Source organism: Sminthopsis crassicaudata, chromosome 2 (genome assembly GCF_048593235.1).
Source record: "Sminthopsis crassicaudata isolate SCR6 chromosome 2, ASM4859323v1, whole genome shotgun sequence".
NCBI lineage: Eukaryota > Metazoa > Chordata > Mammalia > Dasyuromorphia > Dasyuridae > Sminthopsis > Sminthopsis crassicaudata.
The window spans coordinates 655,162,599-655,174,696 of NC_133618.1; the positions used below are offsets into that span (position 1 = coordinate 655,162,599).

The 12,098-nt window shown below is 35.0% G+C and overlaps 1 protein-coding gene across 8 annotated transcripts in view; it reads right to left on the reverse strand.

Annotated features, from left to right (window-relative positions):
- KAT6B (lysine acetyltransferase 6B) overlaps nt 1-12,098 on the reverse strand; it is a 208,214-nt gene that overhangs the window by 176,311 nt on the left and 19,805 nt on the right. The window lies entirely within an intron of this gene.

The window sequence follows — 12,098 nt, forward strand, 5'->3', positions numbered from 1 at the left end:
TCTTTGACTTGTATTCCCATTACAAGAAATACTTGAAATATAATGTATACATATATATAATATAAATATAAAATGTTAATAATATAATGAAATATAAAAACCACAATCGGTGGTTCTTTTGCCCTATTGCTCAAATTTCTAGAGCTACTATCTTAACACATAGAAAATGACCTCACAAATACTATCTCATAATAATATCATTAATTTTTTAAATGTCAATAGTGAAAGAACTGATGACCTAATTCTTTTATATGCTATTGGCTCTGCTGACCCTGCTGGTCAGCTAGAAGAAGCTTCTTCCTATGAACATTCTGTATCAATAAAATCCCAGGTTCAGACCTGGAATTGTTAATAATTAATAACTGTTGTTAATAATCATCTGCAGGCAGACTACTCTTAGATTTACAGCTACATCCCTGGTCCCTCAACTGTACATCTCCAGCTGCTTCCTGGATACTACAAGCTGGATATCCCATCGGCATCCCAAACACATTATGTCCAAAACAGAAATCTCCACACAGCCCACTTCTGATTTTTCCTCTGTCAAGGTCACTAGCATGTTTCAATCAAGCCAGCTCATTTTACATTTATGGAACAGAGGCCAGCAAGGTGGGCCTCAACAAGAAGGAAGGACAAACAACAACTTAAACGGTTGCCAAAGTGCTTTTCCTAAAGCCCAAGACTGCTTGTGTCATCCTCAACACCCGCTTATTAAATAGGATCATAGAGAAAGTTTGGTTTGACTATTAAAGCCCTTTGCGACCTAAGGGGAAGAGAATGGAGGAATCCCTGAGGTCTGGGGCTATTTCACTTTTGTCTTGGTGTACAGAATGCCTGAAACAAATGCATAATAAATGCCTCTAGATTCATTAAGACTATAGTTTGTAACTAGCCAGACCCAAAACCACACAAAGAACTAAACCTCACTCTGTTATAACTCTGCAGTTAATTCAATCACTGGGCACTAATCCAACATGGGCCACCCTTTGCACAGCTACCCAGAGATGTCCTCCCCAAGATTATAAAGGCATCACACAGACTTTAAGCACCATTCTACCAGCCTAGGCTTTTCTCAGTTTAGTCCTACAACCTTCTCAAAATCTGCTTACTCTCTCCATGCCTAGGGATACCCAGCTACCCAGCACTGTCCTATACTGCCAAGAGTTCTTGACCCTATTTAGCTCTAGAATATGCTAACCTGGTCCCACTGTTTCATGAGTCTTTACTCTAATTATACTTAGGGAAGCTCAACTCTTGCTTTGACTACATACAGAGGGGTATCAGGCAGAACCATAAGCCCAAACTCTTTCCTGGCTCCCTCCCCCAATTGCTCTACTGGAGTAGTTACTCCAGATACTCCATCCATATCCTCATCCACACTCCAATATACCTCTCATTTAGACTACTTCTTTGAAGTAGTCTTTGAAGACTCATGAGTCTTTGAAGACTATGTCAATGGGGCCACCAAGATGGGAGGGCTTGGAGGAAGGGCCCAGCAACACAGAATATATGCATTATCTAAGCACCAACCCCACTAAGTTTGAAGACCAGGTTGGCCAAAATAGAATGGAGTTTTCAACCCCACTAATTCTCAAAGATCATCCTATTAAATTGCAGAAGTTGCTCTCCCATTGCTATAGTGATAGATCCTTAAAGTATTTTAAGTATCCTGCATTTACCGCCCTCTGGCATATAATTTCATCTAAAACTTTGTTTCCTTGGAGCTAACTGACAACGTTAGACTTAGTGCCGATGCCATTTTTGGCCCTATAGCTGGTGGGGAAAGAAGTCACTAATGAGTACATGCAGCAACAGTTAGGGATTCCTTTCTACACTACTTAAAATCATTTCAAGAAGTCAGTGTCAGAATTGGAATCCAAGTCTCAAGATTTCTAGATTAGAGCTGTCCCTTCTATCACACAACTGACTTTTCTTTTTTCTGAGAAATAATTCTCAAGAATTAAAAATTTCTATTAGAAATTCAAAACAAACAAACAAAAAAGGTAAGATACCAAAAAAGGTAAAGATATCAGGTAAGGTATCTTTGCATCCTGTTCCCAAGCTATGGTCTTCACACTTTAAACTGGTCGTCCTACATCATAAATGGGGATGTGTGAATACCATAAAGCAGGGCAGGGAAATTTTCCCAAAGTCTACTCACTAGGTAGCATGTTTCAGCTCTGCAGTCCCAGGACAAAACACCCTCATCTTCACCTACATCATCTTCTGCCCTGTAGGCACTCTCATCTTCCTCAATTTCCATCTTTTGTTCTGAGAACTCTAATCAAATCATCACTTTGGAATGAATGGGCTTGTCAGCTGGCTATCCTGCTGTTCCATTTGCCATCTTTGTGCCTTCCTAGATAATAACTACCTTACCTGGACAGAGCTCTCTTACAGGCTATGTGTTGTCTCTACAGAGAGAATAAGCTCTTTGATAGCTAGATTATTTCATTCTTATATGTGTATCCTTGGTGCTCAGCAGAGGGCTAGGCACACAATAAGTGTTTAATAAATGCTTTTTATTCCCTGATTCAAATAACCATGACTTTGGAAAAGATACTTCAAAGGTCTGATTACACTCTGTGAGAATTCAATATTACCATACTCTCCATAAACTGACTTTATCCCCAGTTCTTAATTTCTCAGGAATGTGCACTCTTAGAAAATACCAAGATCATAAACAGCTTCTCAAAAGAAAAGAATCCTTGTCTTGTTGCCTAAAAGCATCTCAGTAACTCACGTGTTGGTGGATTACTTTATTCTCTCTCCTTCCCTTCCCTACAAAAGTCTACAAAAGAGTTCTAAGGGATTCTAGCAGTAACAGCAATTTGACTTACGTAGATATACTTGAGTTTTACTCCTAGAATGGAAATTTTGCTCTGCCCATGATTTGAAAATGGGCTAGTTGCCCAATCCTTTCTCTGGATGTGTGTGAGGAGGGATCATCTTCCAGTCTTCTGCTCCAAACCTCAGTTTCTCTCCTTATCCCAGCCTTTTTTTTTTTTTTTTAAAATTCCCTAACTTCTCAATGTGCATACTTTGTCAGACCCAGCTAATATAGTGATCAATTTTATGGAACTGCTTTTTTTCATTCTTGCCTTTTTATTTTTTTGTTACAAAGGGATGGCTCCCATAGGAGGAATATGCTTGGAAATGTAAAAATAACGGTTTAAAAAACAAACAAACAAACCCCTCTCAACCTCTGTCTATTGTCAAGTCCAGTTTCTACCAAAGCAAGAAACAATAAATAAGGGGCTAAACTGACTATCAATGCTACCCTTCTACTACGACTACTATCCAAGCATAATAGTTGATCCAATCTGGTATCTGCCTCCTTTCACTCTTTGTTGAAGCTCTTTATCTCTGATCAATCAATTGCTATATGCTCTGAACTATGCTAAATGCTGGGAATACACACATAATAAATGTGAGTCTATGCGTAAGGAGAAGATGACAACTGCCTGTACAGATTTATATAGAAAAGAAGGAAGACAAATGCAAAATACCTTAAGAGGGAAGGCATTTGTAGTTGAAGGATCAAAAAAGGTTTCATGTAACAGATGGATTTTTAGTTACATTTTAAACAAAAGGAGGGATTCTATAGGACAGAAATAAGGAAGAAGGGCACCACAGGCAGGAGAGGGCAAAAGCACAGAAGCCAGAAGGACAGCTTGGCTGGATCACTTAGTGTTGTTGAAGAAGTAAAAGCTAGGCTCAAGTCAGGTTGTGAAGGGAATTAAAAACTAACCTAAAGAACCAAAGGAATATATAAGAAAATGGTAAGGACTTGGGCAGCAATTGTATAGTTGGTTGTTATCCTTCTTTCTCAAAGAGGACAAAAATGGCAAAAGTTGAGTTACGCATGTCCCACTGTGACAGACCAATACGAGTTTGGAACGCTCTGCTGCAGGTTGAGCATCTGTGGAAGCAGTTTACCAGGATGTGGCCACTGTGCATGCTACACATTCTTAAGAGTCATAGGTGAGTTAGGTGGATCAGGTGGACATCCAAGGAAGAAAATAGTCCTGGAAAGGGCTTGGCAGCCCTCACTCCTGAGGTTCTAGTCTTCCCTGAACTTACTCTACATCCCAATTTAGATGATGCATTAGAAGGGGAAGAGACTTGAGGCAGAATTACTAGAAATCTATGCAATAATTTAGGTGAGAGATAATAGTAATTGCATGAGTACAGAAAATTAGATTTAAGAGAGATTATGGAGATAGGATAGATTTGGCAACTAAATCAATCCAGGGGATGAGGGAGAATGAATGAGAAGGGATGAGAATGATTTGAGGAGAAAAGTCATAATTTCTTGGTAGCAAGGAAGTGCCATAGTGAATAGAACAGCAAGCCTGAATCCCTCTTTCCTGGGTCTAAATTGACCTCGGACACTTCCTAGATGTGTGACCCTGGGCAAAACACTTAATCCCATCCGCCTCAGTTCCCTGATCTATTAAATGACCTGGAGAAGCAAACAGCAAACCACTCCAGTATGCTTGCCAAGAAAACTCCAAATGGAGTCATGAAGAGGTGGACTTAATTGAATGGCAATAAATAATGAGTTCTATTTTGGATACACCGAGTTTGAGTCATCTTGAGGACATCCAGTTTGAAATGTCCAATAAAGAATTGTTGATGTGGAACTGAAGTTCAGGTAAGATACTAAGAATGGACATGTAAAGCTGGAAGTCATCAGCACTGAGACGATATTTAAACTCACTGGAATTGATGAGGTCACCAAGATAGAGAAAGGGAAAAGGGGGTCTAGAATAGAACCTGTGAGCACACCCACAGTTAAGCTGTTCTTCCTATTAAAGTGTGTTGGCTCAAGATAAGGAAAACTGCTGTCACAAGGGACAGAGGAAAGTGTTTAGATTTAATGAGATACCTCCATTTTTTTCATCTGAGCTGTAGAAAAACATAGATTTGCACTTGGTCATTTCTGCAAATTATACCTTTTTCCTTAAATCTATGTTTTTGCAGTACAAAACAGGCATATGGAATTGGTAGGGGAATACAAATTCTACCTGCTTCAGAGCCAATAAGAACTAAAAATCTTCTTTTACATACTGTGATGAAATTCATTAATGGGGCAGAGGAACTAAAATGAGACTGAACTGATCTCACAAAACAGGCAGAAAAGATCCCAGGCACAATTTCTATGCCTATGTTATTTTTTGTAGAAGGGAAACAATGTAGACAAAATCAGCATCTATTAAGCATTTTAATTTGTCACTCTAAATTGAGGCTAGTTTTTAAATGATAAAAAAATGAAACAAATTAGAAAATGGAGATATAAACAAATCTGGTTTATAAAGAAATAAAACTAATGACTTCTAAATACTTGTTAGATTACTACAAATATATCAAAATTTATGCACACTACAGTGTTATTTTTATTTTCTCAAGGGAGATGAGTTATCTAAGAGAGGAACCCATAAATGATTTTATTATTTTATAGACTGGCCCACTAATAAGACTACTGAATATGTCATACAAGGAAATAAAAATGATAGCTTCTACTTTTTCTACAACATAAGTTTTATTGATTTTTCAATATACTTCTTTTTATTTTTTAAAAAACAAGAATACTGTACATGGACTTATTTTTAATTTAACCAATTTGATGGAATGTTTTACTCTACTGATAACAAATAAAGAGAAACAAATTTTAAAATCTGTAGTGATAAAAGTATTGGGAGTAGCTGGAGTATCATATTTGGAAAAGACACCCTTAGAATAAGAGCAAGAAATACGAATATCATACGAATTCAAATAAAAACATTTTCTTCATGCTATAACAAATTTATAATGTCACGACCAAATTACAGTCAATTCACTTGTTAACTTCAAAGATGTAATTTATTTTGGTATATTTAAAACCCTCAATAAATTGAAGAGCTAAAATCTTTGAGAAGACCAGTATTTCTAATATTGATTTGACTCCCACAAAGCCTGTTGTGGAATGTGACTCCCATATCCAAAGAAAAAAAAAATTAAAAAGAAACAAACAAAAAACAAACATAAACTTTGCATTCAATTTAAATATCTGTGATTCAATTTACAATGAAATCTGATATATAAAAGACAACCAGATTTTCCAGTACATTGGAAACATATACAAAGAGAAGATCATAAAAAGAATGCAGATGTAGATGCCAAGAAACATAAAGGTGTGCCATCCACATGTTTTGAAGGGAAAGGGTAAATAATGTTTTCCACTAAACATATAGGTACACTGCATAGGAGCAGAAGGGTGAATGCTGTAGAAAAATCTAAAAGTCAAGCAAGTAGGCAGGCAGGCATTACCTCAACAATCATCGTACCTACCTTCTAATACTTAACTCTGATTGGAAGAAAACACCATTTTTCTTAAGAAACCAAAGAACAGACTAGGATTTGTTGTATTATTCAAAATAGGCCTTTATACTGAATAAAAATGCCAGTGTTAAAATAAATAGAAGAGTAGTTACCACATTAAAAAGAATAGTTAAGTTCTTTAAAATATATATATATGATATATATATGATAACATAAAATAGGTGATGAAGCCTTCATTAGATGACTAACCGCTCATCTCATAAGTTTGGGGCCATCTAAGCTTCAGAATGAAAAAATTGTTTCTATTTTGGCCAGAAACCAGATTGTTTGTTGTTTTTTTGGGGGGATCTAGGTAAAAGAGGCCATTCTCTACCTCATTTCTTACCTTGCTTTAATCACTGAGTGAATGTTCGCCTCAGTCAAACTGAGACCTGTTAAAGACCTTAGCTTTAAAAGGTCAGGGTTTCCACGGCATCCAGGGCCATTTTCAGTCACTCTGATTTGTGTCTGTGACCCAGATGGTTCCAAGGGAGAGAATGAAGCTGATAACTGCATGGTCCTCCCTCACTTAAATTCAATTTACTTGCAAATCATGATATCACCTTCCTGATGTCATGGTCATCTTCAAGAAGTAAGGACATACTATAAGAAACATGCCTTGCATTGACTAAAGCCAAGGAAAAGGAAAAGTTTTCTTGATTCAACATACAATAAATGGCATTCTCTCTTCATTTTAGCTATCTCTTAACCCAACAATACAAGCACTTTAACAGTTGATACAATCCAACTTCCTGCTTAAAAATGACTCAAATAGAACTACATGTACAGAAGTATCCTTCATATACATCACCATTTTATACAAATTTTGAAGTTTACATAATTATGGAAAAAAATGTAAGCATAGTTTTCTCCTAAACATAGAAAGTTAAGCAGTTGATGTGCCTTGCTTTTCATGATATAACATGATATAACAGCTTTCTGAAGACCTTCCTTTAGTCATTCAGCAGTTGGTTTTTGCCGATTTTAAAATTCACATTGTTCTGATTATTGTGTCCAGTAAACCTTTATAAAACAAAGCTATATCATTCTCCCTGCAATTTTCAGTAGAGGTAGTACAAGACCTCTAAAGATGTGGTATCTGCGATACAAAAAACAGTAGTGTAAAGGACAATACAAGAATCTCAAGGCATCCAAAGACCATATTCAGTTTTTCAACCACTACTAATTAAGAAATATACCTCTAGAAAGACACAACACAGAGCAGGCTAGAATTACCTCAAAATAATGTTTTCCACTAAACATATAAGTACACTGCATAGGAGCAGAAGGGTGAATGCTGTAGTGACTTGCCCAGGTGATGAGCTAAAGAATACTAGTCAAGTTAAGAAGTTAACAAATAATATGGACTCTGGGATAAGCACAATCATGAAGTAATAATAAAGAAAATATGGCCTAATATATCTAAACTAGCCCAAAGTTGGGTGATTTGTTTTGTCAGTTTCTTCCAAATCATATTCTCTTCGGCTCTCCTCTTTTATCTATTTCTCATATCTTCATGTTTCCTTTAATATTATTTCCCAGTGTTAAAATGTTTACATTTTCTAACAGCAGTTTGAGAAAAAATATTTAAAATTCTCATACAGTCTTTTCATCCTTTTACAGAAAGGCACTTTGAGGAGGAGGAAGGAATCATTCCTTGGATATTATTTACTACCATATAAAGTAGTGGTGCTATTAATAATATGTGGCATAAAGTGTAAAGAACTAGAAAAGTCTAGATTCTAATCTTGCCTCTGACACTTTACTAGCTAAACAAAGAAAGGTAAGTCATTCAAACTCCTAGAGCCTTGGTTTCCTTACCTATAAAATGAGAATAAAAATACTTGAAATACCTACCTTGAAAAGTCATGGTAAGGCTCAAATGAGATTATTGTATATCATCTATTTTGCAAATCTTATAGCATCATAAAAATGATAGCTCTTATTATTATCCTTCCTTTCCAACTAAAGAGTATTAAATGAAAATTTTCTTGTACAGAGTAAGTTAGGAAAATATACCAAGATTTGCAGATGAGACATTTTAGCAAGAAATCCTTAATCCTTAATGAAGTCCTCTGTAATAGAAACTACATGGATTCTGCACAATACCAGAAATTATACTCATAGAACTCCCTCTTTAATCAATTTTTCCTCCAGTCTTCAGTACTCAAGTTTACTTCAATTATACCATCTTAAGAAACAATATCATTAATTCCTTCCTTTAGGAGTACCCTTAACAAGCTAAGAAGTTCTAGTTAGGAGTCAATGATTTTACTCTCTAACTTAAATTCTAGAGTTAAGATTTACTATCATAGCTTTAAAATTCAAGGACCCTGTCTGTTTTAGCTTGCACTGTACTTCAACTAATTCAACCATGCACAAGAATGATAAGGATGTTATATTTAACTGGTCGCAGATTTATCCCTTTTCCTACTAGTTTCCTGCATTAGTGTGCTACAACCATGAAGTTTAAAACTTAAATACTATGCGAGAGAGGGGGCAGCTAGGTGGCACAGTGGATAGGGCACCAGCCTTGAATTCAGGAGGACCCGAGTTCAAATGTGGTCTCAGACACTTAACACTTCCTAGCCATGTGACCCTGGGCAAGTCACTTAACCCCCAGCCTCAGGGAAAAAAAAAAAAAAAGAAAGAAAGAAATACTATGCGAGACACAGAGGTAAAGACTGAGTGCTTCTAGCCCTCCAAATCAGATACCATACTGTGAAAAAAACACTAAATTTAACAAATATTTATTAAACATTCTAAAAGTGGAAGTGACAACCAAAAATGAAACTTCTGGCCCTCTAAGAGTTAAATTCTAATGCAAAAAACATTTTAGGGACAGCTAGATGACACAGTGACTACAGTACCAGTCCTGGAATCAGGAAAACAAAAAAACACACTTTGTCTCTATCTAATCAAACAAATTAAAAGAAATCACTGACAAATCTAGTTAGAGAGTTGGCTTAAGAGAAGTGGCTGCTAGAATGAAGTGAGATAAGATCTCTCTGATTGGGGCAACTAGATGGCGTAATGGACAGAGTACCAGCCCTGAGTTTAGATCTGCCCTCAGACACTTAACACTTCTAGGTGTATGACCCTGGGCAAGTCATTTAACCCCAATGGCCTCAGGGGAAAAAAAAAAGGATCTCTTTAACTACTAAAGGTTCTTGTATCCACAGGTCGCTTTTCCCTTTTGTGTCCCACTAACTTTACTAGCATATAATGCAGAAACAAGACTTTATGGACTCAATTATTCTCCCACCAGTATTTGTAGCAACCCAATATTATATAACCCAACTATAAAGAAGACACTGTACTACTGCTTAAAGAAATAGAGTCCTACAAAGTGCCACCTTTATAACAATGAAAATCAAGCAATAATGACACAAGGAATAATCAAACAGCTTTGATTTTGATACATGAGCAAGAGAGTATTTCCTATGATACCAAAATATTTACCTAGAATGCCATAAAAAATTTATTGTTTTTATTTGCATGTTTAAATGTTATTTCTCATCTAGAGATAATGTGTTACAAAAACTGCATTACAGAAAGAAGAAAGCACAAGTAGAAGAATATATACAATGACCACAATAAAATAAAAAAATAGCAGAAATCAGATCTAATTCAAATATATAATATTATTTGTATGTGACTAATACTAAAAGACTTCTTATTTGGTATTAAATATTAAACTTTAAGTATAGAATAACTTAAAATCACAATTGCCCTATTATACAGTTTTGCTTTTTTTTAAAAGGAGGCACTAATGAGGGGAAGGGGGTTGTACACTAGGAAGTGACTGTTGTGTTAAAACAAAATCTATCAATAAAACTAGATCAAAAAAAATTTAAAACACAAACTCTCCTGGTAAAATGCCACAAGAGAGGAAACGGCTAAAATGACTTTATTAGACTTCAATAATTTATTTGCCGATTATTAAGTTGTTAAAAACCTAGATCCTTGTTAACATTTATTAATTCAAATTTTCAAATTTCAATTAACTGGAGAGCACAATTACAGAACACACTTCCCATATAGCACTGTTATTATGCAGTAATAGTAATTAGATAAGTTTATTTTAAGAGAAGTAATAATTGTAGTATACTACAATACAATGCAATATATTCAACATAATTGAAATATATTATTTAATTTTATGACACAAGAGTTATATGATTAGAGATGTAGAGCTAAAATGAACCTCAGAGACTATCTACCTAGCTTAACTCCTTAATTTTACAGATTAAGAAACTAAGGGCCAGGGAAATAAGCAGTTTACCAAAATTACTTCTTCCCTTTCTCCCCCAAAAAATTTAATTTAATTCCTCTTCATTAACTTTAAAACACTGAAATATATTTAAGAATAGAAACCGCAATTTCAAGGCCTACATAACAGCTATCCATCCACTCAGTACATATACATTTTAAGAGTTTACAATGTGCCAAGGAAGGAATGTTTTTAGATTCCCTTAGATAATTTCCTCATGGTATGTTTTTCTCTCTTTTATTAAGACATAATAGATGTAGAAAAGAGGAGTTCCATATGTGAAACAGTCTAGAAACAATAACTTCAGGACCTTATTGTCTCAATAATTTCTAGTAACTGTCATATATGATTTATCTTGCTACTAGAAAGAGTATAAAGATAAGACAAAAACTACAAATAAAAGCTTTATATTATTAATAGTACCCAATAATTTCTTTAAAAAAAAAAAAAAAAAAAAAAAAAAAGAATACTTTCTTTCCAACTTCCTGCCTATCTCATGCAAACAGCAGTTCCAAAACTAGACAGCAGGATGAGGAAAGGAAACTAAGTGTCCTAGATAATCCACAAATTGGAACAGCATCACCTTAAAGTGGATTTCCACTTTAGTGTCTGTAGCTATGCCAACACTTTTGACACCAAGTTTCAAAGAAAATCCCCACACAACTGATGTAGAAATCTGAAGCTCTGGCATCAAGTTACAGTGGAGTCTATAATGAATATATATTATTCCTAGAGAATGTAGGAAGCTTAGAGCATCCCAAGAGATTTGGCTTGGAGAGATTCTTAATTCTGCTTGTGGGGTGGACCCCTTTGACGTCTGGTGAAACCCCATGGGCTCATTTTCAGAAAAATGTTTTGAAATGTATAAAATAAAGACTATATAAGACTAACAAAGGAAATAAATTCTACAGAAATGCAGTTATCAAAGTATTAAAAAACAAACCAAAAATACCAAGTTCATAAATCCCACTTTAAGAACTCCTGGCTCTTCTACAGTCTTTAAATATGTGAAGAGATACTAGTAAACAACTATAAATTTATTCCAATGAGGAAAAGACAAAAATAAATGTTCTTAAATGGAGGCAAAAGGATTAAGGCAAGATTTTTTAAAAGCTACTTAATGAAGAATCTATGAAATCCTAGAATAAAAGTTATAAAGAATTTCCTGCAATTATAAAAGAAAAGGAAGAAAATTATTTCTCTTGGATGTTCAGAATGTTGTCCACCCTGAAATAGAAGAATTAACTTAATCATCTCTTACAGCACCTTCTAATTCTATAATTTTAGCTCATTCTTTAAAGTTTAAAACAAAACAGAAACACCACACTACAATTATATACACGGAATCATGTGAAGTGTCCCTCTAAGTTATTTAAAATATAATTCCAACACTTTAGCTCAATTTTATCAACTAGCAACTTTTAGAATATAAAAATCTAACCCAAAAAAGAAAAACAAATGA